This window comes from Callorhinus ursinus, unplaced genomic scaffold (assembly GCF_003265705.2).
Source record: "Callorhinus ursinus isolate GAN/ISIS: 27379988/994484 unplaced genomic scaffold, GSC_fseal_2.0 scaffold20, whole genome shotgun sequence".
In the NCBI taxonomy this organism is placed as follows: domain Eukaryota; kingdom Metazoa; phylum Chordata; class Mammalia; order Carnivora; family Otariidae; genus Callorhinus; species Callorhinus ursinus.
Genome location: NW_027397082.1, coordinates 23,875,836 through 23,900,090, shown reverse-complemented (window position 1 = coordinate 23,900,090; position 24,255 = coordinate 23,875,836). Strand labels below are relative to the sequence as shown.

The 24,255-nt window shown below is 44.6% G+C and overlaps 1 long non-coding RNA gene across 2 annotated transcripts in view; it reads right to left on the bottom strand.

The window, feature by feature from the left end:
* Positions 1-9,830: 9,830 nt before the first annotated feature.
* Positions 9,831-24,255, bottom strand: part of LOC141374656 (uncharacterized) — a 76,357-nt gene continuing 61,932 nt past the window's right edge. The window contains exon 3 of one of the 2 annotated variants that reach the window (XR_012381706.1): positions 9,831-10,203. This is a non-coding gene — a long non-coding RNA (uncharacterized lncRNA). Of the gene's footprint in view, positions 10,204-17,919; positions 18,180-24,255 lie in introns of those variants that run through there. The other variant, XR_012381707.1, reaches the window with a different exon arrangement.

Here is a 24,255-nt window from a genome sequence, read left to right as displayed (position 1 = left end):
TTCAATGAGTTCTGAGGTGGAGAAAGCAGAAGGGCTTGGGGTTAACAGTTGTCTAAGTTACCAAAAACTCCATTGATGAGAACTCTTCATCTTCCAAGAGTCCCTATTAAAGTTTCACTGCAGAATAATTTATGAGATGTCTGAGGAATGTTGTGGGGGGAAAAATACGTCTGACATTTAAGACTATTTTAAAACACCTCTCTTGGAAAAAGAGCTTGGAGGTGTGGCAGGTGGGGCCTTGCTGGTGCCTGGAGGAGAGCTGAAGTGTTGAGCGGTTTGGGGCAGAGGCCTGGCACAGCTTCAAAGCTCCGAGGCCCAGGCGAGCTCCCCCAGCCCCTCTGAGGCGCAACCAGGCAGAGACGGCATCTCTGTTCCGATCTGGGGCCTCCGCACTCTGTTTGCCCTTCAAGGTTCCCTGCTGCCTAAGGAAACATGCAAAATATTTCCGTGAAGGACCGCTGTGTGGAAGCAACAGGAAATAAAGGTTTACTCCAGTGACTCCCTGCTAATAAAGAGGCAGGGGTCGCATCTGAGAATCACCGTTTTCCAAGCGACTTGTTATTTTTACCAGATGTTTTCAAAGGCAGGGCTTGTGCAGGGTATTTGAGAGGCGTTTTTGTTTTCTGGAACAAAGAGGACTTGACCATAAGATACATTCTAACTGAGCGGTAAAAGCCAACCCAAACTCAACGCGACGTGGGAAAAGTAACCTCCTCAGAAACAGGACTTTTAAATTTTCTTAGGGTATAAAAGGAATGAAGCATTCATATCTCAAACTTCCTGACGGAGGTAAAAATCGAGAAGTTCTTAGAAATTCAACCTTTACCATCCTCTAACAAAGGTCTTAGGCTAAGGACACTTCACTGGACCAGTGTGGCCCCAGTATAAAAACTGGAGTCAGAAGCACCTGAGGGTCCCACCATGACCTCTTCCTTCTCTCACCCGCTTGCCCACCTCCCACCACCAGCACCATCTCCATTTGGTGGAGGCACCTAGGAATAGAGCACTCTTGCATGCTACTCCCACAGCAAGCCTGCCCAAGCTGCGCCATGTCTCAAAAGTTTCCCTCTATCTTGTCCCAGCCGCAACGAGCTAAGCTGCCTCATTCACGCCCTTCAAATGGCTCCCATAGACCGATCCCCAAAAAAGGATGGATGACAGATTTCCACAGCCCCAACCCACCTGGACACGGGAACTGTCTGTTGCCCGCCTTTCTCTCTCCCCCCCATATATGTAAGCTGCACACTTCTGTTAATTTACATATTTGCCTAATGCACTATCTTCCGTCTACGGATTGCTCAGAGCAACACATCTGGCTCAGAACATGAGCTTCTAGAGAGCAGTGTTTTCAGTCTCATCATACGGAGAAAGACGGAGGGGAAAGATGATGTTCCCCTAAAGAAACGTGTGGGGAAAGCGCCGGGTTGCGAGTCTGACAGCCATCACAACTGGACCTCCTTTCCCCAGCTAGCATCGAACGGTAACTTCCTTTGCCTCCTTTAACTTCACTTTCCTCTTCTGCAAAGCATGAAATAATAAAACCTCTCTATGGGGTGACTGTGAGGACTATACCGGATACGTGAAAAACCTTGCATATACAGAGGAATGAGTCCTGCGTCAACCATTGTTGCTTTTCCCAAACTCTGCCTACACCTTTTATAAATAGTTCCTTTATTTAAATCTCCTTAAATTACCTGATTTGAATGTGCCATAGGATTCCTGCCAGGACTCCCAATATGCTTAGTAAGTGACATTTGCCTTAACTTGCCTTCCCTGCTTCTCCCCTAGTATATGGTTTTCTACCTAAGAAAAACTTGCTGCTTTAAAAATATATAAACTTGGGGCGCCTGGGTGGCTCAGTTGTTAAGCGTCTGCCTTCGGCTCAGGTCATGATCCCAGGTTACTGGGATCGAGCCCCACATCGGGCTCCCTGCTCTGCGGGAAGCCTGCTTCTCCCTCTCCCACTCCCCCTGCTGTGTTCCCTCTCCCACTGTGTCTCTATCAAATAAATAAATAAAAATCTTTAAAAATAAATAAAAATATGTAACCTTTTATTCTTCAATGTTTAGTTACTTCCATTTTGTTCCAATGCTCAAGTTGTTGTGTAAGCCTGATTTACCCAAATTATAAATTCTGGCATCATGTCTGATTCACCCTGAGTTTGAAGTTTCGGAGTTTTGCACTCGTTTACAGGGCTGTGAAATCTTAAGGTTGGGGCACCTGGGTGGCTCAGTCGTTAATCGTCTGCCTTCAGCTCAAGTCATGATCCCAGGGTCCTGGGATTGAGCCCCGGGTCGGGCTTTCTGCTCAGCGGAAAGCCTCCTTCTCGAGATCTCTCTCTCTGCTGCTCCCCCTGCTTGTGCTCTCTTCCTGTCTCTCTCTAATAAATAAATAAAATCTTAAAAAAAAAAATCGCAATGCTAACAGGACCCTCACACATCACCTGGGCCAGCATCTTCCAAAACGTGCTCCACAAAATACTGTTGCCAGAAAAGATGTTCTAGAATCTAACAAATTTGCAACTTCCTCGGTGACTCTCAGTGACATATCTAGGTATCTGAGTCCGGCCATAGGGAATCCTGTCGAAATTCACCACGGCAGCATTCTGTTCATTTATTTGCCCACAGAACGGTTGCCCCACCCCTTACTCTAGGGCACCCGTTAACATCCTGCAGAACAAATTTCTACAAACTACCCCTGGAATGGGAGAGAAGAAACAGAAAAACCCCCTTCCCTAAGGTCAGTTAGCAAATGGCAGAGGTGGCGTCAGGCCTAGACCTCTCTGACCCCCAGACCCCGGTTCTTCTCCCTATACCAGAGGGTCTCTAACTTCATCATACAGCGGCCGGCCAGGAGTGCTTGTGAGTATTACAGACTGCTGAGTCCGGCCCCGGGACTGTCTCACTCAGCGGGGCAGCTGTGCATTTCCAACAGTCCTGGGGGGCTGCTGCTGTGGGAAGGAAGCCACTTTGAGAACCACTGCCCTACACCCATCTACAGTGGCTCAGGAGCTGGGGGAGTGCCCCCGCCTAAGGGGTGAAGACCTGGCTGGGAAGGGAAGCCAAGGCATTGACACAGGAAAACGCCTCCATGAATCTACATGACAAAAGGGTTAATAACTAACAATTCAACACAGAAGGCTTTACCTAACAGCCAAACAGTCCAGAGTCAAAAAAAAAAAAAAAAAAAAAAAAAAAACTACAAAAACCCGACAGGGGGAATTCGCTAGATGTGAAAGGATAGGAAAGCCTGAGTTTAAAAAAAAAAAGGATAATTGGGAAGAGCATTCCAAGTGGCAACAATGGTTCCTATCATCCAAATATTTGTTTGCGGAATGGAAGGGACCTGGCTGTGCATGTCTTTGGAGAGCACCCTGGTTCTTACATTTGAATATGGGTGTGACTGCTATTTCAAAAATTCACAGCAAAACACTTCATGCAAAATAGAGTAGCTTCTCTCCAAAGGAGTGATTTGGAGGATCTCGCAAAGGTCTTCCTGCTCCCTTTCCAGCTGTAGCTTCACTTCCCCTGCTCGGGTCCCCAGTAGCCCACCTCCAAGACATTAAACCAAGGGCCAAGCAAAACTGGACACCGAATCTATAAGCCGGCTGGCTCACGATTTTCTTGGGAAGTGGGAGCAAAACGGTCAAAACAGGCCTCCTGCAAGTGCCTTCTAATGGAGCTTTGATGAAGTGCAACACTTTCAAGACCTCTCCCCCACACCTACCTCCGCCCCCCCACCCAAAAAAGAATTATCTGGGAAAATAATTTTTATAAGTTGGCTACAGCACCTTTTCTCAAAAGGAATAGCCAAGTATGAAAACACCATTCTCTATGATCACTTCAGGAGCTAGTGTTAACACACCGTGACCCCTAATTGCAATCTTGCAGGGCTGTCGCTGGCTACTGCTTTCAAAGCAACAGTAATGACCTCACTAGGGTAGGGAAACGGCAAGCCTGACACTCACTCACTTGCTGGCACTCAATGAAAACTGGTTAACATCGGGTAAGATGCAAGTGACAACCACTGAGACATCAACCACCCTCCCAGCTGAAGTAGAGAAAGCACACTGGTTAATCACAGGGCAAGTCAGGAGAAGAGTGGAGATGAAGAACACTGAGGTTCAGGTGGGAGAGGTTACTTCCAAGGGGCTGTGCTGATGGCAGGAGGAAGTGGGACGCAGGACAGGAAGGGTAAAGGAACTGATGATTCGTGAGCACCTGCTGTGTGCCATACACCGTTGGGTCCTTCACCTACTCTCCTGTCATCCTCAAAGTCCTATGAGGTGGATGGATGTCTTCATTTACAACGCCCTGCAAGTGTAAGGTCAAACACCTGGCAAACACCAATGTGGGGACTTTAGCTTTGGTTTGTCTGAATCCAAAGGCGGTGGTCTTTGATGATGTAAGATTTACAGGTGACGTAAGACCCTGTACCTTCCACTGAAGTTAGTTAAATCAGGGTAAATAAACTCTCCAGTCTTTTCCAAAGATTTATAATTTCAAATATGGTGAAATCATTATGTAAATTTGAGTCATACACACAATGTATTTGCCTAAATGTAACATATTTAAGTATCATAAAGTTCTACGCTAGTTATGGATGGGGGAAATTTCTGAACCATTTGTTAAAAATTATCACCATGGGCAATGCATTTGATGCCTTTGAAGGTGTCTGGACACATGAGTGGCCAGAAATTCAATCTTTCCTTTTCTCCTCCAGGATGTACACAAAAGCAACAAAGAAATGGAGGAGGGCAGGAGGAACATGGCATTTCAGTAAATTTAGGATAGAACCCACACACTCAAAAACTGTGTATTACTAGTAGTGGTTCAGAAACATGCAGAGATAAGTACATCTTCAAATTCAGATGTTTCCACATCATGCAATATGATACCACTAGTAAATAGGTACAGACCTGTCGACATGCCTGGCACTGTCTGTAAGCTTTCTATAGACCAAGGTTTTTAATCATCACATCCTGCCTCTAAGATAAAGACTATCTTAGAAATGATGAAACCAAGGCCCAGGAAGAATAAGTAACTGGCCAAGACCATAGAGTTCAACAGTAAATGGAGAAACTAAGACTTAAACCCAGGCCCTTAGGCTCTAGAGCCCATATTGATAACTACCCGAGAGGGAGTGCCTATCCCACAGCAGATGTATGGGATTATCAGTATTCCATGATTTTAGTAGCAAAAGAGGAAAAGAGCCTAAATACCATTCATAGACTACTGTTTATGGGCTCTGACACATCTACTCAACAGAAACAACAAAACTATCAACAACCATGAGGTAGCTCAAAATGTGAGATGGAATGATTTCTAAGATTATGGTTAAATAGAAAAGCCAAGTTCAAAACACCATGGATAGTATGAAGTCATCTGTGTGAAGAAAACAGACCTACAGATTTACAGATGCTGAGAAAACCTCCAGCATAGTTTACAAGAAACGAGTGCCCAGCATTGCTTCTGAAGAGAGGGTTGGGTACAGGAATTCAGAGAGAGAGAGAGAGAGAGACGAAAGAGTTACTCTCCATCACAAATATTTTTCTAATTTTTGAATTCTGAACATGGTCACATATCACCAACTTATTTAAAGCAAATTCAAAGACAAAAATTATTTGAAGAAAATCACAATGGAATGTCTTCCAACTTAATTCTGAGAAGGGAGGGTGAGAAGTGACCAGAACACCCTGTGATAATTCTCTATTCATTTCATTGAATAATTTTTCATAGTAGTGACTCCGAAATACTCAGAACTAAAAAATAAATTTAAAATGCCATCCACTTTCTTCCACTGGGACACCTGCTTCTTAAAAATGCAATGGATAAATAGCAAGAAAGAATTCCCTGTGTAGATGGTGTAAGAAGTGTTTCAATGTTTGTACACACAGCGTGCATGAGAAAGCATGAGAAATCCCCAACAAAATCAAACAAAGAGAGCAGGTAGTGACCCAGCACAGCCACTGTGTGGCTAAAATAGCAATGGGCATGTCACCTCTGTGCCACTAAAGAAATGGAGTCTCTCATGTCCTACAAAACATGCAAGGCATCTTGCCTTGCCAAATTTAAACGGGGACATTATTTTTAAGTTACTATAATTAGTTCCCATTTGTCTATGAATCAGCCTTTATGAGGCAATAGCATCTAAGCCCCATCAGATGAAACCTGAGGCGACATCATCTCTGTTTATTATTTTGAAAAGAAAGAGAGGGTGCCAAGTTTCCTGCAACACCCAATTCAAACGCTGAAATTTGGAGGACAAAATGTCCTGTTGTCCACGTTTGAAGATAGGACTATATTTTCATCTAATACATCAGTCCCAGGTTCAGCTGGTAACAGGAAGGAATTGAATTCCAGAGCTCAAAAATAGGACTTAAGTACTAAACCACCTTTCACTGCTCATATAGAATTTTATATTTTAACCCCTGACGCTGCAGCATTTTTTAAAAGTGTCCATGTTAAATGAACAAACACGAACGTACTTTAATCCAAGGGTATCTGCTTAAGCAACGAGAGACTGGCAAATACAAGTGTTTTAAACCAATACTCACATTCCTTGATACAACCCTTTCATAACTAAGTTTCTTACAAGAAATGAAGTGCTTCAATACCAAATATAAAGGCAGGGGGAGGGGAAGTGTTCCTGTTTGGCCTGGGCTTCCCCCGAATGAAATAGCTCCTTGAAGGGGCTCTGACAGGAGGTACATAAACACAGTAGAATCGTTTGGTCTCCAAAGGGAGTCTGGCCAGATAGTAGGCAGTTAGGATCTGGATGAGGTTTAAACTGGCAACCTTAGGAAGCTTCAGAGACCCAACTGCAGGGAACAAGTTCAATGCTGGAATTCACAGAGGACATCAGTTAGCAGCTCGCTAGGGGATCACGGCACACTGGAGTGAGGGCAGAAGGTAGAGAAGAAGTAAATACACTATTTACTTGTCACCAGATTTACTATAGCAAATGCTTAATGTTTTTGTGCACACCCATGTGCCCTTGATAAATGTGAAGAGGTACCGTATCTTCCATTGCAAATACCATGGGTTCTAGGCCCGTTCTCCACATTTACCAGCCAGGCTCCCTTTGGCAAACCATTTTAATCCATCAGCTTCTCATCTGTGCCCCTCAGATACAACAACAAGAGACAGATGACAAGGGAATAACATCTGTCCTATCTAATCTCACAGGAATTCTAGAATAACCAAAATAAAATAAGTTTTTTTTTAAAGATTTTATTTATTTTTCAACAGAGAGAGACAGAGCAAGAGCAGGAACACAAGCAGGGGGAGTGGGAGAGGGAGAAGCAGGCTGCCCGCAGAGCAGGGAGTCCGATGCGGGGCTCGATCCCAGGACCCTGGGATCATGACCTGAACCGAAGGCAGACGCTTAACGACTGAGCCACCCAGGCGCCCCAAAATAAAATAAGTTTTATAGTTTTTAAAATTTAGCAAATATTTATGTAACACGACAGACCAGGCACAAGGTGGTGTGCGAGCCGTACATTTTTTAGGATAAGCGCGCATATATAGCATTTAGATATACATGAATATAGATCAGAAAAGGGGAAATAAGGGTGGGTAGGGTTAAACATAGGCCTGAGATTACATCGGAATTTTAACTGAAAGCTGAGACCCAAACAATGGCTTTATTTTGCCAAAACCACAGGCAGGAGCTGCCTGGAATGCTGTCATACTAACTACCCTCATCACCCTGGAAGACTCAGAGACTCCGGTCCAAGTCTTCCTTTTAACAACCCTCTGATACAGGTACTAGTATTATCCCCGCTGTATAGATGAGAAAATGAAGGCCCAGAGAGGCTCAATAACTTGCCGATGTTTATATAACCAGGGAGTGGGCTCTGAACTTTGGCCGTCTGAGTCCAGAGTCTGTTCTATCATACACTATACTATGCAGCCTGTCCTAATTGTTAGGATGATGATGATGTATTATAATAAACCCCTTGTATTAATCCCGATTCCGCAAATGAGGAACATGAGGCTCAGAGGTGAAGTTACAAGCAAGCCAAGATCATAAAGCGAGCCCACGGCAGAGAGAATGTGAAACTGAGTCCATGTGACTCTGGCCTGGGCATGATTAACCGCCACGTTAATAAGCTTTGATCCACAAATATTTATTCTGCCCCTTCTGTGCCCTAAAACACTTTTTTAAAAAGGCAAGGGGTTGGTGGTGATGTTCCGTCAGGAGCTGGAAAGGCTCTCATAGCACCTCAATGCTAAATCAGCCCCACCTAACAGGGCAAAGACCAGAGCCCTGCACACAGCAGGTGCCCTGTGAGAGCTGATGCCAATAAGGATGACGATGGCAGAAAGATTTGAAATGTCAGTATGTGGTTTCAAAAGGGAATATGACTACTCATTTGGAGGGCCAAAAACCCTAAGGGCAGAATACAGACAATTTCTAAAACAATGTGAACAGGTGTGGTCTCCATCGACAGAGAGAACACTTTAGGTACTTTGTTAATTCCTATTCATCTTTCAACTCCTGAGGTAGGATCACCAAACACCCGGGTTCTCCATGGACTTTCCAGGTAGTCTCATGTCCCAGGAAACCCCTCGGTCAGTCACCCTAGAGGGCAAACATCGGGTTTTGTATTCTTGACCTTTCATGCCCAGCCCCCTTGGTTCTAGCCCAGTTCCGTGTGAACAGAAGACGCTCAGTATGTCTTAGTTGGTTAGATGGATGAAAGGAGCAATACTTTAGTATTTCCAAGTACACTCATTTCCACTATACAAATGTTGCCAAGCAGCAGTCCCTGCACTGCTAAAATGACTATGTGAGAATCATTTTAATTAGCACTTTCATTGTTTGTATGCAAATGCACATTCCTAAAGTGGGTCCTCTAAAAAGCTTTCCCTAAACCAACATCCCTTACTGAGATTTTTCTCAGTAAATCCTTGTCCATAAACAGTAAAGAGATAAACTTCCAGCCAGCCTGAGTCTTAACGATCCAGAATCTGTAAAGGAGTTAAGAGACTTTTCTTTATAGGAATGGCAAATCTAAAATGAGGGAATGTGAGGCACTTCCAGGCGCCAGGATAGAGCTGCTCCTTGACTTACTCATCCCAAAATAGGATGGCGACTCAGAGGGCACTCTCCCAGTACCGAGTTCCTCTTGCAAAAAAGTGGAACGCCCTGTGGCTGGGCCCCCCGGATTAGAGTCCTCAGAGTTATCGAAAGCAAACTTTCCAGCCTCCCCCAGATGTCCTGCTTCCAGATCAGGCAGCCCGTCCGCTCTGCTGGCCCATCCCTCGCCTATTCCCTTCCTTTGGCTCTCTGACCCAGGGGCTGGGCGGCCTTGGTCTTTTGCCTCAGCTCAGGGAGAGGCCCAGATGCTCCTTGAGAATTCAACTCTGGCAGAGGTATCCGTGGACCCAGCCCAGCCCTGCCCTGGGTGGGAATTCTGAAGAACTGGTCTCTTGGGGAGTCAGGGTGGGAATAAAAGTTCTGGGCGGTCAACATGGCTGACTCCTGTCCTGAGTCACTAACTCAGCTCTGCACAGTTATACCAGGCAGCCCAGAGAGCCAGTCACAACTTAAAATGAGAGAGAACACGATGGTGAGAAGCTAAGTCTTGGAAAGGCAAACAGGGAGGCAGAAGTTATCTAAGCTTGGAGAAAAACTCCTGTGGTCCAAAGAGGCCAGGGAGGACTACAGCCAGGAAGGCCCTGGAAAGTCCTTTAAATGGCTGCAAAGCACTCCTGGCATGGAATGCTCTATTCTCATGTCTCGGCCACAGGAAGATGGAACAGAGTTGAGGCTGAACAAAGGACAGTAGCATTTATCAGCCAGACGAAAGTCCAAAAGGCTAATGTCTGGGATGCGTTAAAACACGTGAGAAATGTGAATAACCATCAGGGGTAGGTTTCTGTTTGTTGGTTTGTTTGCAAAGCTATGATCAGAGTGACAAGAAAAGCAAAGAAGTATAGGCCTGCTTGGGGAACCCAGTGTCATGTTACAGAGAGCAGAGAAACAGCTCCTCGCCGGTGCTGAGGGAACGTTCTTCATGCTGAAAAAGGCAACTCTGGTAAGAAGCGACTGGAGCGGAAGACAGGTGTGGAGCTGGGAGAGCAACAGCTACTTTCAGTCAAGTCAGGTTTCTAGGCTCAGATGAATCACATCCACAGACAGCCAAAGTACAGACACGTGTCACAGATGAATCACTGTCAGGAATCCTTCAGAAACCTCAAAGAAAGGAATGGTGTTCAAAGATAAGGAACTAATTCACAAAAGGAAGATTCTAGAAGTATATGCCAAGAGGCTTGGCATTCATGTCCAGCAAAATTATAGCCTGGAGTATTTTTTTAAAAAGATGTTATTTATTTTTTTGAGAGAGAGCAAGAGCATGAGCAAGGAGGAGGAGCAGAGGGAGAGGGAGAAGTAGACTCCCCGTTGAGCAAGGAGCCCGATGCAGGCCTCGATCCCTGGACTCCGCGATCATGACCTGAGCCGAAGGCAGATGCTTAACCGACTGAGCCACCCAGGCGCCCCTAGCCTGGAGTATTAAATAGATGAATACCCAAGAAAGAGTGAGGATCGCCAAAAACTGACAGAGGTTCACTATAAATAAGTATCAGACTAACCAATTCCCGCTTTTGTTAGATTTATAAGATGGATAGTTCAGATGAGCGTAACTTCCCTTGAGCCAGGCTTTAATAGGTCAATGATATTCTTGTGCATATGAATAGGAGCATTGAGGCAGATTTATACAGAGATGAATGAGCCACCAGCCTGCAGACGTGTGGACTCAACCCTGTACCATACATGAGGAAACGACTTATATCTAGAGGTAATACACATGAGGGAGGGCTTGTCACCTTGTGAGAAGACAAAAGCTGGATATTAAAAGTTCCTCATAGGTTATAAGATGAATCAAATCTAACAAGATGAAATTTAAGATGAATACATGTAAAGTCTACCTATGTGGGGGGGGGGGAACTGGGGAGGACGTAGTACTCTGGTTGACCACCTGCTTCACACAAATTCCAAGATCCTGAATTGGTTCCTGAAAAAAGCAGTCAAGTTTAGTTGCATGAGGGGGTCCTTGTGATGATCCTCAGAGAGCTTCCAGCTGAAATCCCAACTCAGTTCTGGGACCCCAACAGAGCCCCTTCTAATGCTCTCATTCGTAACTACAGAGAAGTTATGGCACCACAGAGAAAGAGTACACACACCTGGATGAGAGCTCAGGGGCTCAGAGAGGCCTCTACTTAGGGTATGTCTTAGGAGACACCAGCAGTGTGATAGCTGACACCTTAGAAACACCTTCTGGTCAACACCTGCTATAGTCAAAGCTGGTTCTGTTCCGAGATTGCCATTCTCAAACAAGCCAACATAGGGACCATTGCTGGCAGGGTGGGTCAGGAGGAAGTGGGTATCAGGAACATTTTACATTGGGTGATACCCTTCTCACCCAGTGACCTGTGACTGACAGGCCAAGATCTCTAAAGGGAAGCGCTTGGTTGGAGTGCCTTCTTATTAGCTCATTGGTCAGACAAGCATCTTTGGAGTTATTTTTCCCAAGGAAGGGGATGTCCCGGGAGGAAATGAGTAGATGCCAAGCAGAAAATATAGCAAATCAAAATACTTCCTGATGCAATCCAAATCCTTGGCTGATGTACTTCTAGCTCAATACCTGGAACTCAAGACCAGCCCAGGGAGGATCAGAAACAGGCTCCTAAGTGGCTGGGAGCCAAGAAGGTCCAAAGTAGCTTTGGAAGCCCTGCAAAACCAAAGACACTGGGCTTGTTCGAAGCCACAGGATTTCTGAGCTACTGGGGGCACTGGACATCATCTCACTTTAAAAAAAGAAAAAAAAAGGAATAGGTCATGATCCCAGGGTCCTGGGATCGAGTCCCGCATCGGGCTCCCTGCTCAGCGGGAAGCCTGCTTCTCCCTCTGCCACTCCCCCTGCTTGTGTTCCTGCTCTCACTGTCTCTGTCAAATAAATAAATAAATCTTAAAAAAAAAAAAAAAAAGGAATATGAAAGCGCTAAGGGAGAGCAGTGTTGCAGAGCTCCCTAAAGTAAAAAAGAAAATCTGAAGACCCTGGTCTCTAAAGCATTTTTACCAAAATGGGCATTTTTTTTTTTTTTTTTGGCCATATACTGTTTGGTCAATTAACAGAGGAACCCCAAGGTTCACACCAGTCACCCTGCCTCCCAGCATTCAGTGAGTGGACCTTCTAGTCCTGGGACTGACCCTGTGGTACTTCCGACCAGGGGTGATGGGCAGGGAGCTGAGATGATCCGCAGTGAACTGGAACAAACCTCACAAAACTGCGTCATCCATGAAAAGGCGGTAAGGGAACTCACCACACCCCACCCTCTGTCACACCAAGACTTTAACCCTAGACAGAACATTCTACACATCAGGTATCATCCAAAAGCTCAGAGGCAAGTTCTGGAGACGGAAAATACACAGGCAGCATTTCTAGACACCCCCCAATGTATTGTGTTCTCCAGGGATGGGTCTGGAAACCGACAGACACCCTGTTTTTTCTACTGGTACAGAATGGTTCAGGCATATGCCCACTCTTGTTCTCTGAAGGCTTCCCTTTCTCAGTGTTCTGACAGCTCTCTGCTTGCTCCAAGAAGGAAACTTCCACTGTGCACGACCAGTCTTGAACACATGCTCCATCAGGGCAATGTGGAGACAGAAGCAGTAATGACAGCAGCTAGAAGGGGACAGGCTGAAGCCAGAAGTACTGAATGTTGGACACCACCAACCCTGAATCTGCAATTCCTCTATTTACTTAGAAACAGTTGCCGATGCTCGCCCTGACCAAAGATAAACTAGGACAAACCCGGAAAGGGAAGGGGAAACAGTGAGGTAAGGGCTGTTGTAAACCTGGCACAATGCAGAGGAAAAGTCCCTCGCGTTGTCAGGACATGGTTTCCCTCCCTGCGAGAAGAAGGAGATAACATTCCCTGTGAACAGGGATGTGAGGCCGCGACCACGGGCTCGGCAGAGGCAGAGGCTCACCCTCTTCACACACTTAGAAGTCCCGCGCAGACACGCTTGGAGGCTGTCGTGGCCCTAGTGCAAAGGCCATGGCATTTGGAGTCAGAGAAGGTGAATGTGAGTCCTAGCTCTGCCTTGAGCAAGCTGTGTGACATCGGGTCAGGCACTCATCCTCTCTGAGTTTCTCTTCTCCATGAACTATAAAAAGAATAGTTCTTTCTGGGCCAGCTGATCTCGCAGTTTTCTTCCAGATCTAACCGTCTGCTATAAACTGATACCGCAACACAGCAGTCAGGCCTCCATTCAGCAAACATTTGCTGAACACATTCTGCATGTCTAGGGAAGAGCACAGTCCTGTACTCAATGAACCAGGCAGCAGCCTGTAAACAAGTCTCTACAGTGCCATGGAAGAGACATGTGGACAGGGCAAAGGGTCGGCCCACCCAGCAGAGAAGGGAGCAGAGTGAAAGCAGGAACAGCGTCCCAGCAGTGATGCCTGGGCCAGCGCGTGGAGGAGGGAAGAATTTGGCCAAGGGAATAATTTGTATAAAAGCACACAGGAGGGTGCCTGGGTGGCTCAGTTGGTTAAGCGACTGCCTTCGGCTCAGGTCATGATCCTGGAGTCCTGGGATCGAGTCCCGCATCGGGCTCCCTGCTCAGCAGGGAGTCTGCTTCTCCCTCTGACCCTCTTCCCTCTCGTGCTCTCTCTCCTCATTCTCTCTCTCTCAAATAAATAAGTAAAATCTTAAAAAAAAAAAAAAAATAGCACACAGGAATGGCCCAACGGGGCATGCACAGTGGGAGTTCAGATCTAAAGGGCCTCATAAGCCATGCTAAGAAGAGCTGCCACCCAGCATCCCCAGACCCCTTCAACTTCCTTGCTGTCCACCTCAACAGCTGCCTGTATGGCCACACTCTCAGGGTGGGTGTATGCCTACACTGGGTCAACCATCAAGCAACCATCCAATGTCTACCCACCGCCCCCCAGCCTATCCCTTTGTTCCCGAGTCACACAGCCAGGCCACACCTGCCGTCCACTAGGGTTCCTCCCAGGCACTTGGCAGGCCTTGCTCTTGCTCAGCCCCTCGTACCCAGCCCATCCATGGCAGCTGTGCCAAATAGTTTCCATCTTCCTCAGAGCCACAAGCATGCTCAGTAGAGGACTCCCACCTCCTCTGTTCCTGGGCATGACTGGCCAAGCCCAGCTCCCGTAGCAACCCTTCTGTCCACCTGTCCCAAGTTCCTTCCTACATAGCCCAGGCCAAGCTGCGGCTCTATCTACTCGCAAGTACAAAAGAAAGTAAAAAGACTCCATTAAGAAACAAAAACCACAGTCATCGACCAATGCAGGCTGTTGCCCACGCATCTGACCAGACTCTGAAACAAGCACATCTAAGTGGGATAAGGTACGGGGATATATTCCATAGGCCAAAAAGCATTACGTAAGTATTAACTACTCCACAGCTGTCGTCTGAATAAAGGACTACAAATAAATGTAAATCTGATGTTGAAGAGACAAAGAGATTTGTTTTGATAAATCAATGAATCTGATGTTGAAGAGACAATCTAAAAGCAGTGCAAAATCCACAGTTTCTTCAGGCATGTGAACCAAGAATGCAGCCTAGAATCTGTTGAGAGCCTTTTAAAACAATCCCGAGGCCCCTGCAAGACTAGACTCTGGTCCCTGCTGGGCTCCGACACACACAGCCGACTCAAGCAGCACAAAATCATGGCAGCGCCATTTATTTCTGAAATAAATGTCCTAAAGTATGCCAATATATTTAATATAAAATCCAGGGGCACCTGGGTGGCTCAGTCGTTAGGCATCTGCCTTTGGCTCAGATCATGATCCCAGGGTCCTGGATTAGAGCCCCGCATCGGGCTCCCTGCTCAGCGGGAAGCCTGCTTCTCCCTTTCCCGCTCCCCCTGCTTGTGTTTCCTCTCTCACTGTGTCTCTGTCAAATAAATAAATAAAATCTTAAAAAGAGAAAGATTTAACATACAATCCATGTACAAAACAGTTACTCTGTATTACATACAGCATACTGGATGTGTATGGGTGACAGTTACCGTGTATTACATACAGTATACTGGATGTGTATGGGTGTGTATCTAGTTCTATTTCCATGCTCTATGTGCCATTATAAGCTGTCAGCCAATGAAAAGAAGCTGATCACACCCTCGGCCAACTGCGGACACGGGCCCACCACAAAACACCCACAGCGGCCTCTAGGATTCCATCCTGTGTCAATCATATTCTAGAACATGTCTTGTTTACTCTGTGAAAGCCTCTCTGTCTGCCATTTATTTATTTATGTTTTTATTTGTTCCGGTCAACAGTTTTGCCACACAGTGGCCAAGAGATGGTATGTAACTGGTGTCGGACCTGCCACGAAGACATAAAGGAAAAGTGTGACCCAGGATTGTACAATTCAAGTGTTAAAGACTGTCCAGCCAGTGAAGAGGAGTCCACTTCCAGACCTGGGAACACCAATCATCGGAAATATTCTACAGAATGCCAAGAAGATAAAAATCTTTCCTACTAGTTCACCTCTGCCCCATCCACTAAGCAGAGTTACCAAGTTCTCTCCCAGTGCGGTGAGTGAAGGGTTGTGCCTAGAGCTTGCTGAGTACAAATCCCATTACACTTAGCTCTTCCACGTATATTAGAGGCAAACGTGAGGAATTCCTGATGGCATGAGGAACCTTCTCCACTGAGACTCTGCTCTTCCGACCCCATAAAACTTGTTATGTGGCCAGTACAGCACAGCTTCCCAAAACTCATGCCCAGAACTGAGAGTGACATATGACAGAGAACTCTAGACAGTTAACCTCTGAGGGGAACCCAGATACGATCTCATTTTATGCAAGAAACAAATGAAGCCCAGGGCGGGGAGGTTGTTCTAAGGTTGGTGGCAAGTCAGGGCCTGCAGGTGGCCAGGGTGAGGAGACCTGGCTCCTCGGTGATGGGCTCGCACTTTAAACCCAGAAACTGAAGGACAGAGATGTTGTCTGCATTCTGGCTAGCATTCCGCTTACAAGGAGGTTACAAGAATAATTTTAAGAGGAAAAAAGGAATTATTAGAAGAAACAAACTGCCCATCACAAAGCTCATAAAATGGGAATGGTTTAGATCAAATTCACATCCTTATTAAAGTGTTAGGTTGGTGTGTTGGCTTGGTCGTGTTTGTGCAAAGTTCCTTTCCTGTAACCTTTCTAGTTACTTTGGAAGGTACCAGGGCTCAAAAACTAACAACTGTGGTTCGTGAAAATGGTGACTTCTGTCATCCAGTTTTAGGTTTTGGTCTTATTGTAAAAAGGGGGAATAAAACCTGAAAAATGTTCCGCTCCTTCAAGTTCAATAGTTCAATTTGAAAGAAGGAAAAAAAAGGGGGAACTATTTAAGAGAAAATATAATTAGATTTGTATAAATGTTCCCAACATGGTAATTTTATGAGCAAACCATATTATGCAGAGTACATATGTTTCAAAACTAATATAATGATTGGTATTTCAAAAGAATGCTCCAAAAATTACATTATTACTCTCTTTCCTTCCTCTCATTTAAAAACGCACAAATCTCTTTAAGGAAAAAATATTTGTTTTCACTACTCCACTGCTCCAAATATTTTTCTCCCTATCATTTTAAATTTAATTTCCATTATTTATAAAGGAGTATACCAAAATGATGTTTTGCTGAACCTCAAGATTCCCCGATTTTTTTTTTCCCCTGATTTTTCAAGAATAGGTTTTAAATGGATACTCTAAGCCATGGATTATGAAACCAAAAGCCTGAGAGGGCCAAGCAAGTGACAAGTGGGTGGTGTGGGGACTACAGCAAACTGGGACCCAAATGCCTCCCCCCCCACACCACCCAGGGGACAACCACTCGTTCTCACTCTAGCCCATGCCGCTCCCATGCAAGAACATGGCTCGATACTGCAACATATTCTAATTGTCAAGAGGAGTTAGAAACCAAATTATGTGAAATCTTCCGACTTAAAATTCTGGCCACTTACTTGAAAAAACTTAAAACTGGTGTTTTGTGGGCAGCTAGTTTGCAACCTGCCACAACAGACAGGATGCCATAAACGCAATTAACTCAGGGAACAAATGCAACATCTAGAAACACAAACTTTGTTGGAAAATGAAGGATGATCTCTATATACTTTTTTTTTAAAGATTTTATTTATTTATTTGAGAGAGAGAGAGAGAGAGAGAGAGAATGAGAGACAGAGAGCACGAGAGTGAAGAGGGTCAGAGGGAGAAGCAGACCCCCCGCCGAGCAGGGAGCCCGATGCGGGACTCGATCCCGGGACTCCAGGATCATGACCTGAGCCGAAGGCAGTCGCTTAACCAACTGAGCCACCCAGGCGCCCTGATCTCTATATACTTTTTTTAAACCTGTATTCCCCTGTAATAACTTTTCTCTGGAACAGGGAGGCAGAAAGAGGGAATAAATGAACTTGAGAAAAACATGAAATTAGTTGCTGGAAAGCAAAAAAGGTAAAGGTACCTCTTTCCTTTTTTTTTTTTAAATTAAAATAGAAGAGCATTTCCAGCTTTTGAGTCCACGTTGGGACAATTCCGGCAGTTGCAAATTTCACTGAGGTTAGGCTGCTTTGAACAGAGCTATCTTCCCTAATCTTTCTCTAACAGAAATGCCATATAGAGCCAGTAACCTGTCACTCAGAGTCACTTTTATAAGAGTAAGCTAATGGTTTGTGTGACTAAGCAAGAAGGCATGACAACTGGGTGGAGCGGTGTCACCTCCTAAAAATGTGAACGTATTATATATGCAGACTGGGCATGTGCATAAGTACCTTAGAGGGGTTCTTGAGCCCTCTCCCAAAAACGCCTAAGAAACAATACCTAACTGATTATAATAGTGAAAGTTCAAGCACAAGCAGTTTTTTTTTCCAGCATACCTCTGCAGGAGCCACTTTTTATTTAATCACTGCCATAATCAGCAAACCAGAGAAAATCTCTCTGAGTGAGGAAAACAGAGTGAGTCATCTCCACGTTGATAAGGAGACTGCAGGATGAGGGCACTGCGCTGTGAGGTAGGTTTCAGACGGTGCCTGGTCTAAATTAGTCAGTGGAGTGATCAGAATGATTTCTTCCCATGATGTTCAGTAATCACGGGAGATGATGATGAGCTCCCCGTTTTAGTGACAGCCACCAGGACCATCTAATGTCTACTTCCCAAACCAGGGAGGAAAAAGAAAGGCAAAAGAGGTTATTCACTCTCTATTTATGGTCACTGGATGGGAAAGGAGAAAAATATCTTGTTTTTACATGTGGCCAACAAATGTGATAAAACTTCCTGTTTGAAAAGTACAAAATCAAATGTGTAAATCTCCTGGACAAATACCAACACCTCAAAAATGTCACTGCTGCCAGAAATGAATAGCATGTCTTTGCAGGACATGGTAACTTTGGCTGGAAAGTAGCCCTATGAAACTGGTGACACAAACCAATACAGCAAGCCCAGGGAGATACTTTTAGACAGTGACCCCTGCGGAGGCTGCCTCCAAGGGCACACACACCCAACAGCAGCATAGGATCCTGCAACATTGGTATTAGACCCTGAATTCCAGCCTTCACTTAAGGAAAGGTGATAACTCATGCAAATTCCACGCTGAGCATTTCCCTCCAGTAGCTGAGAGTCTTAAGGAAAATGAATTTGAGTTGCTTTTAAATTGGACTGAGCTCTGGGGTTAGAAACTGTCAATTACTGGATTCCAAATTCCATGTCTTATTCCACAATGCAACAATACTTTGCTTCAAAGGGCGGCAGAGAGATGTCTGGTTGAAAGAGCAATAATTTGTGGTTCAACTCACAGCAAGCCCACCTCATTTCAAATTCATATTTTGTCTAAAGCTGTGGAATAAAATATCAGCCAGAAACAGCCTTATATCCTTTCTGAAAGAAGGGAAGGAAGGAGGAAAGAAAGCAACTGGACTGACTGATATATGTACAATATATGCAAAAATTTGAAATTCAAGTTAAAGAAGCCTAGTCCCAACCTGCTGATGAACATGGAGCCTCAGAACAAATAAAGGCAATGGACACTCAACAGGTAATGTCTTCAATCCAAATACACATCGAGCAAGAGCACTTAGAAAACCAAGTAATGAAGTAACTTTAAGCTTTCTATTTCTAGATCATATATTAAAGGCTAAAAGGGGTACTTATGCCATTTAAAGCTAATACATAAACATGATACAAAAAAATTTAGAAGTTGTTAAAAAACAAAACAATGGAGTACATTCAAAGATCTTATTGGTTTTATCCACTGAGTCACAAATCAGGCAGCCTCCCATCTAGCAGAAAGGAGCTCTGAGGAACGATACAAAATGGAAGATTTTTTATAAGCAGAAGGAGGTGGGGTAAAGAAGTTATTCTAGTGGATTGTTCCAGGCAAGGTCACCTTCCTTTGGGGGAAGGCGGGGGGGTCTATGAGGCAGATTCCCTCCTCAGTAGTGCTGACCAGGTAATTCCAGATTGACTGTTAAAGGTTACATAGTTAGGCTAGGTTTTAAGTCTTGGTTTGCAGATAGGGGCTTAACACAAGTGACTCCACTTCGGATTTTTTTTTTCTTTTAAAGTATAAAAGGGTATAGAATGAAAAGTAAGCATCCTTCCTACACCACTGCCCTCCCCAAAAGGCTACTACTCTCTAGCATCTCCTCCTGAGATGGTCTACATGCATACAAGCACCAAGGCACTGTTCTGCTTTTCAACTTAAGGAGGATACCACCATTTTTCAATGCCTGACCACTCAGTCTCTGGGGACATGAGAAGGTACCAGCCTTTTCTTTCTCTTTCTTTCTTTTTTTTTTTTTAATTCCTAAAAGCACTTACTAAGAAGGAATCAGGGAGGAGAAATCCTCCTCCCATGATTGTCAGTAAGTTTCATTCTTTTTAATCACATTTAAGTTCCAAAAGACAAAATTAAAACCTGGGTTGGCGTCAATTATCACGATTGACATTCCATTCCACTGAAAGCTTCATTTTGCTATAAACCATTGCTTATGGATAGAGAATGCTACATAATCAATGTTTATTAGATGCTCCAGAAGTCCCACGGAGAATATTTTCAATGAAATATGAGGGCTTGGAAATACATGAAAATGCAAGTTAGGGCTTCCCATTGCCCAAGCATTATTTGAAACAGTACATTCTAGAAAGCTGCTTATCACACTACCCTCAACAGCAGCATGGGTTTCCTATTTTGTCATGTCCAGAAAAGGCATGAAAAGACCAGGCCTGGGGAAGAGGTGACAGTGTCCTCAAAGAAGGGATTCCTAAAAGATCCTGAAAAGCCTCTGGAGAGGGCTGAGAGGCTCACCAGGGCAGTCAGAGATGAAGTCCAGGGGGACAGGGAGGTGGCCAGGCAACTTTGAGTGGCGACTTCAAGAAAGCAGTGAAAATGTCTATGGGTCCTGGAGATAACAAGACTAAAGAAACTCACCAGGTAGTGCGAAAATGGAAAAACTAAGGAACCCAATGAGAATGTGCAAGAAGCTCAACAGGGCGATTTGTCTCAGAAACGGACAAAAACAATATGGAGCAGCTGCATTTTGTGCTCAAAGCCCACAAATAGATAAAAATGTGTAGGATTGAGAATGGATTTCCTCCTGTCAGCCAATGGCAGTTGAGGGATATGGGTGCTACCTGAAATGCATCTCTCTCCTACAACCATCATGGTATATTTTTGCTGCTTTTTATCTTATAACATTTATCCTTGATACTTCAGAGATGTTATAAATATTTCCTACATTGTGGTTCTACAGACCAAAAAAAGGCGTTTGGCCTTTTCATAGAATGTGATCATATCTAACTTTGCACAACCAATGATTTTCATGCACTGTTTTTCACTTTAGTGAGCCTTCATTTAATGAACTCCTGGGGCACTTGGGTAAGTGTCTGACTCTTGATATCGGCTCAGGTCATGATCTCAGGATTGTGAGATCAAGCCCTGCATCAGGCTCCGCCTGCTTAAGATTCTCTCTCCTCCTCCCCCTCTGTACCCTCTCCCTCTCTAAAAAATAAATAAATAAATTAATTAATTAATTAAAATTAAAAAATAAATAAAATAAAATAAAGAAATGAAATGAAATAAATAAAATAAAATAATAAAATTAAATTAAGTTAAAAATAAAATAAAATAAAATAATAAAATAAAATAAAAATAAAATAAATAAAAATAAAATAAAATAAAATAAAATAAAAAAAAATGAACCTTTGGACGGTATGATTATAGGATGAAAAACCCGAACTGTATTAACAGTGAATTAAGCTTAGTCATCAAAATGGCTTGCAGAAGTTCTAGTACAGATAAAGAACAGTGTAGTTTACAGGCTATTAATGGCAAAAGATGCTGGAACCTTCTGCTTGCCAGCCAAAGGCACAGCCATGTGCCAATTGCATAAATGCAGTTTATAATTCACTCAGCTGACCTGATTTAAAATTATGCAACTCTAAAACTAATTCTCTTAATTTGGGTATTTCAAGTTTTTTATATAAGGTGAGGCTTTACTACTTTTATATCATTATCTCATTTGAATAATTTATATTCTTATCACATGAAATCATGCCATATTCATTAGCATGTCTTCATTCACCTCTTAGGAATTTTATATGGAAAATCCACCCTTTGCCTCTTTCTCCATCCAAATCCGACTTAGTCCTCCTTTCTCTACCTAAGTAATCTCAGTCTCCTAGCTTTTAAATACCATCTACAAGCTGATGACTCCCAAAGATACCATCTCCAGACCCAGCCAACTCTAGATCTCCAGAATACCAAATGGGCACCTCAAATTTAGCATGTCCAAACTGAACCCTCAGGGTCCCCTGCCACACATCCCTCTTTGTTCCTCATCTCAGTAAACAGCAACATCATTCACCCAGCCAAAAAACTCTAGGCTCATCCTTAACTCTTTCTGCACCCAAAAGGCATGACCTTCAAAATATATCCTGAGCCTGGCCAGTTCACATCATTCTATAATCCCCACCCTAATCCAAGTTGTGCCCGTATCTCCTGCTTGGACCCCTTCAGGTTACACTGATTCTACTCTTGCCCCCAAAGTCTATTCTCCACTCAAGACCCAGAGAAATAATTGTAAAGCACAAAGATGATTACTGTTCTGCTCAAACTCTCCAGTGGTGTCCAATCACACTCTCCTTATCATGGCCTATAAGATCTGGCTCCTACCTGCCACTGATCTCATTTCATATCACTCTCCCCATACCTACCTCCCAGCTCAAGGCCAGCCAAACTGGCTGCCCTCCTGTCCCTCTATCATGCCAAGCTCAGCTTATGTCAAAGGCTTTTCTTTCTGCTTGCTGCTCCCTCTGCCTACACACTTCCCCCAAGATTCCTTCAATCCATTCAGGTCTCTGCACAGAATTTCTCCCCCTCTCTCCCCCATGCAAAGAAGTCTTCTCAGGCCACTCTTTCAAAAACAGTCCCTTCAGCCCCTCATTTTGTTTTTTTTTCCCCCATGGCACGTATTACTACCTGAAATTATTATTTAGTGATTTACTTTGTTCATAAAATAATTTTTAATGAACACCCATCATGTTTGCATGTGAGGTGCTCTTCTAACGGCTGGGGATATCCAGTGAACAAGATAAGGAAAGATCTTTGCCCTCACAGAGCTCACATTATTTGCCACCCTACTTGAATCTAAGCTCCAGAAACACGGACACAGTCTGCCTTTAGACCCCTGAATCTCCAATGCCCAGAGCAGCGCCTTGGCACACAGTAGGCATTAATACATATTTGCTGAATAGGTAGTGGCCCACCCACCTGAGACCATCTGCTTCCCTGAGGAACCCCACCATGGAGCTCTTCTTGCCCACCAGATGGGAGTCTGGTTGTGGGACCCAGAATGTCCACTGTGTCCCTTTAGACACAGCAGTCTGGCCAGCCTCCCATGCCTGAGTTGGGTCTCTAACCCTGGACCTACCTGTCCTTCCTGCACCAACCCGCAGGACTCCGCCAGCTCCCCACGTGGCCATGCCACTGAGACTTGTCTCACTAGGTCATACCAGCTCCTGGTCCCCATGGTGGCAGCTGACCAGCCAGTCAGCAAACAAACCAGCTTTTCTCAACAAAGAGTGGTGGGGATCCAGACACACAGGTCCTACCTACTGCCTCCTTGGCTCATGGTGGACCTTCCCCTCAAAGAGTTCACACGAGACCTTCAACATCAACTAGCCAATGCTCCCCGGAGTGTCCTCGGCTCAGCCCCAACACACCACCGCAAAGGACAGATCTTTGCCTCTTTCCACTGCCACAGAAGCAAGACGCTTACCTGCTGTGATGAGTAATTCAGTTTCTTTTGGAAAAACAAAGAACATTTGTTAACTGAAATTATCTGATCTCAAATAAAAATGAAGGTAACTGGGAAATGCAGTTAGTTCAATCTTTCAAGAAAAGGCCAGCTGTAGCAGTGGTGGGAAGGGGGCGAAAAGGACAATACAAAGGTCTTGAAAGACCACTCTGGAAGACTCAGAAAATAGGTGTTTAAGATCCATGTTTCCAAAATATCTGTTCACATTTTAATTTGTTAGCTTAGAACTACCCAGCTCTACATCTCAAAGCTAAATAGGATTACTTTCTATTTGTCCAGCACTTTATTCTGTATGAAGCATTCTCAGATATAGGATCTCTTTTAGCAGGACAGGATTCATTTCCTCTCCAGGGCCCAGAGAGATCAAACAATTCACCTGCGATCCCACAGTAGAAGTGGCAGAACCACATAGGTATCAGAACCCAGATATGCCTCGGCCCAGCCCAGTGTTCTTCCTCCTAGTACAGTAAGGACGGTGTGGTCTCTGAAAATCACATTCTACAATCCACCAAAAATATTTCCTTTCGGTACAGCAGAATAAACAAAACAGAGGTGCCTGGGTGGCTCAGTCGATTATAAACATCCAATTCTTGATTTCTGCACAGGTCACGATCTCAGGGTCGGGGGATGGAGCCCCATGTCAGGCTCTGCACTAGGCATGGAGTCTGCTTAGGATTTGCTCTCCCTCTCCCCCTCCCCTGTTCCTGCACATGCTCGTGCTCTCTTTCCCTCAAAAAAGAAAAGAAGTATGGAAGGATGGAATGAAGGAAGGAAGGAAGGAAGGAAGGAAGGATGGATGGAAGGATGGATGGAAGGAAGGATGGAAGGAAGGATGGAAGGATGGAAGGAAGGATGGAAGGATGGAAGGATGGAAGGGAGGAAGGGAGGAAGGGAGGAAGGGAGGAAGGG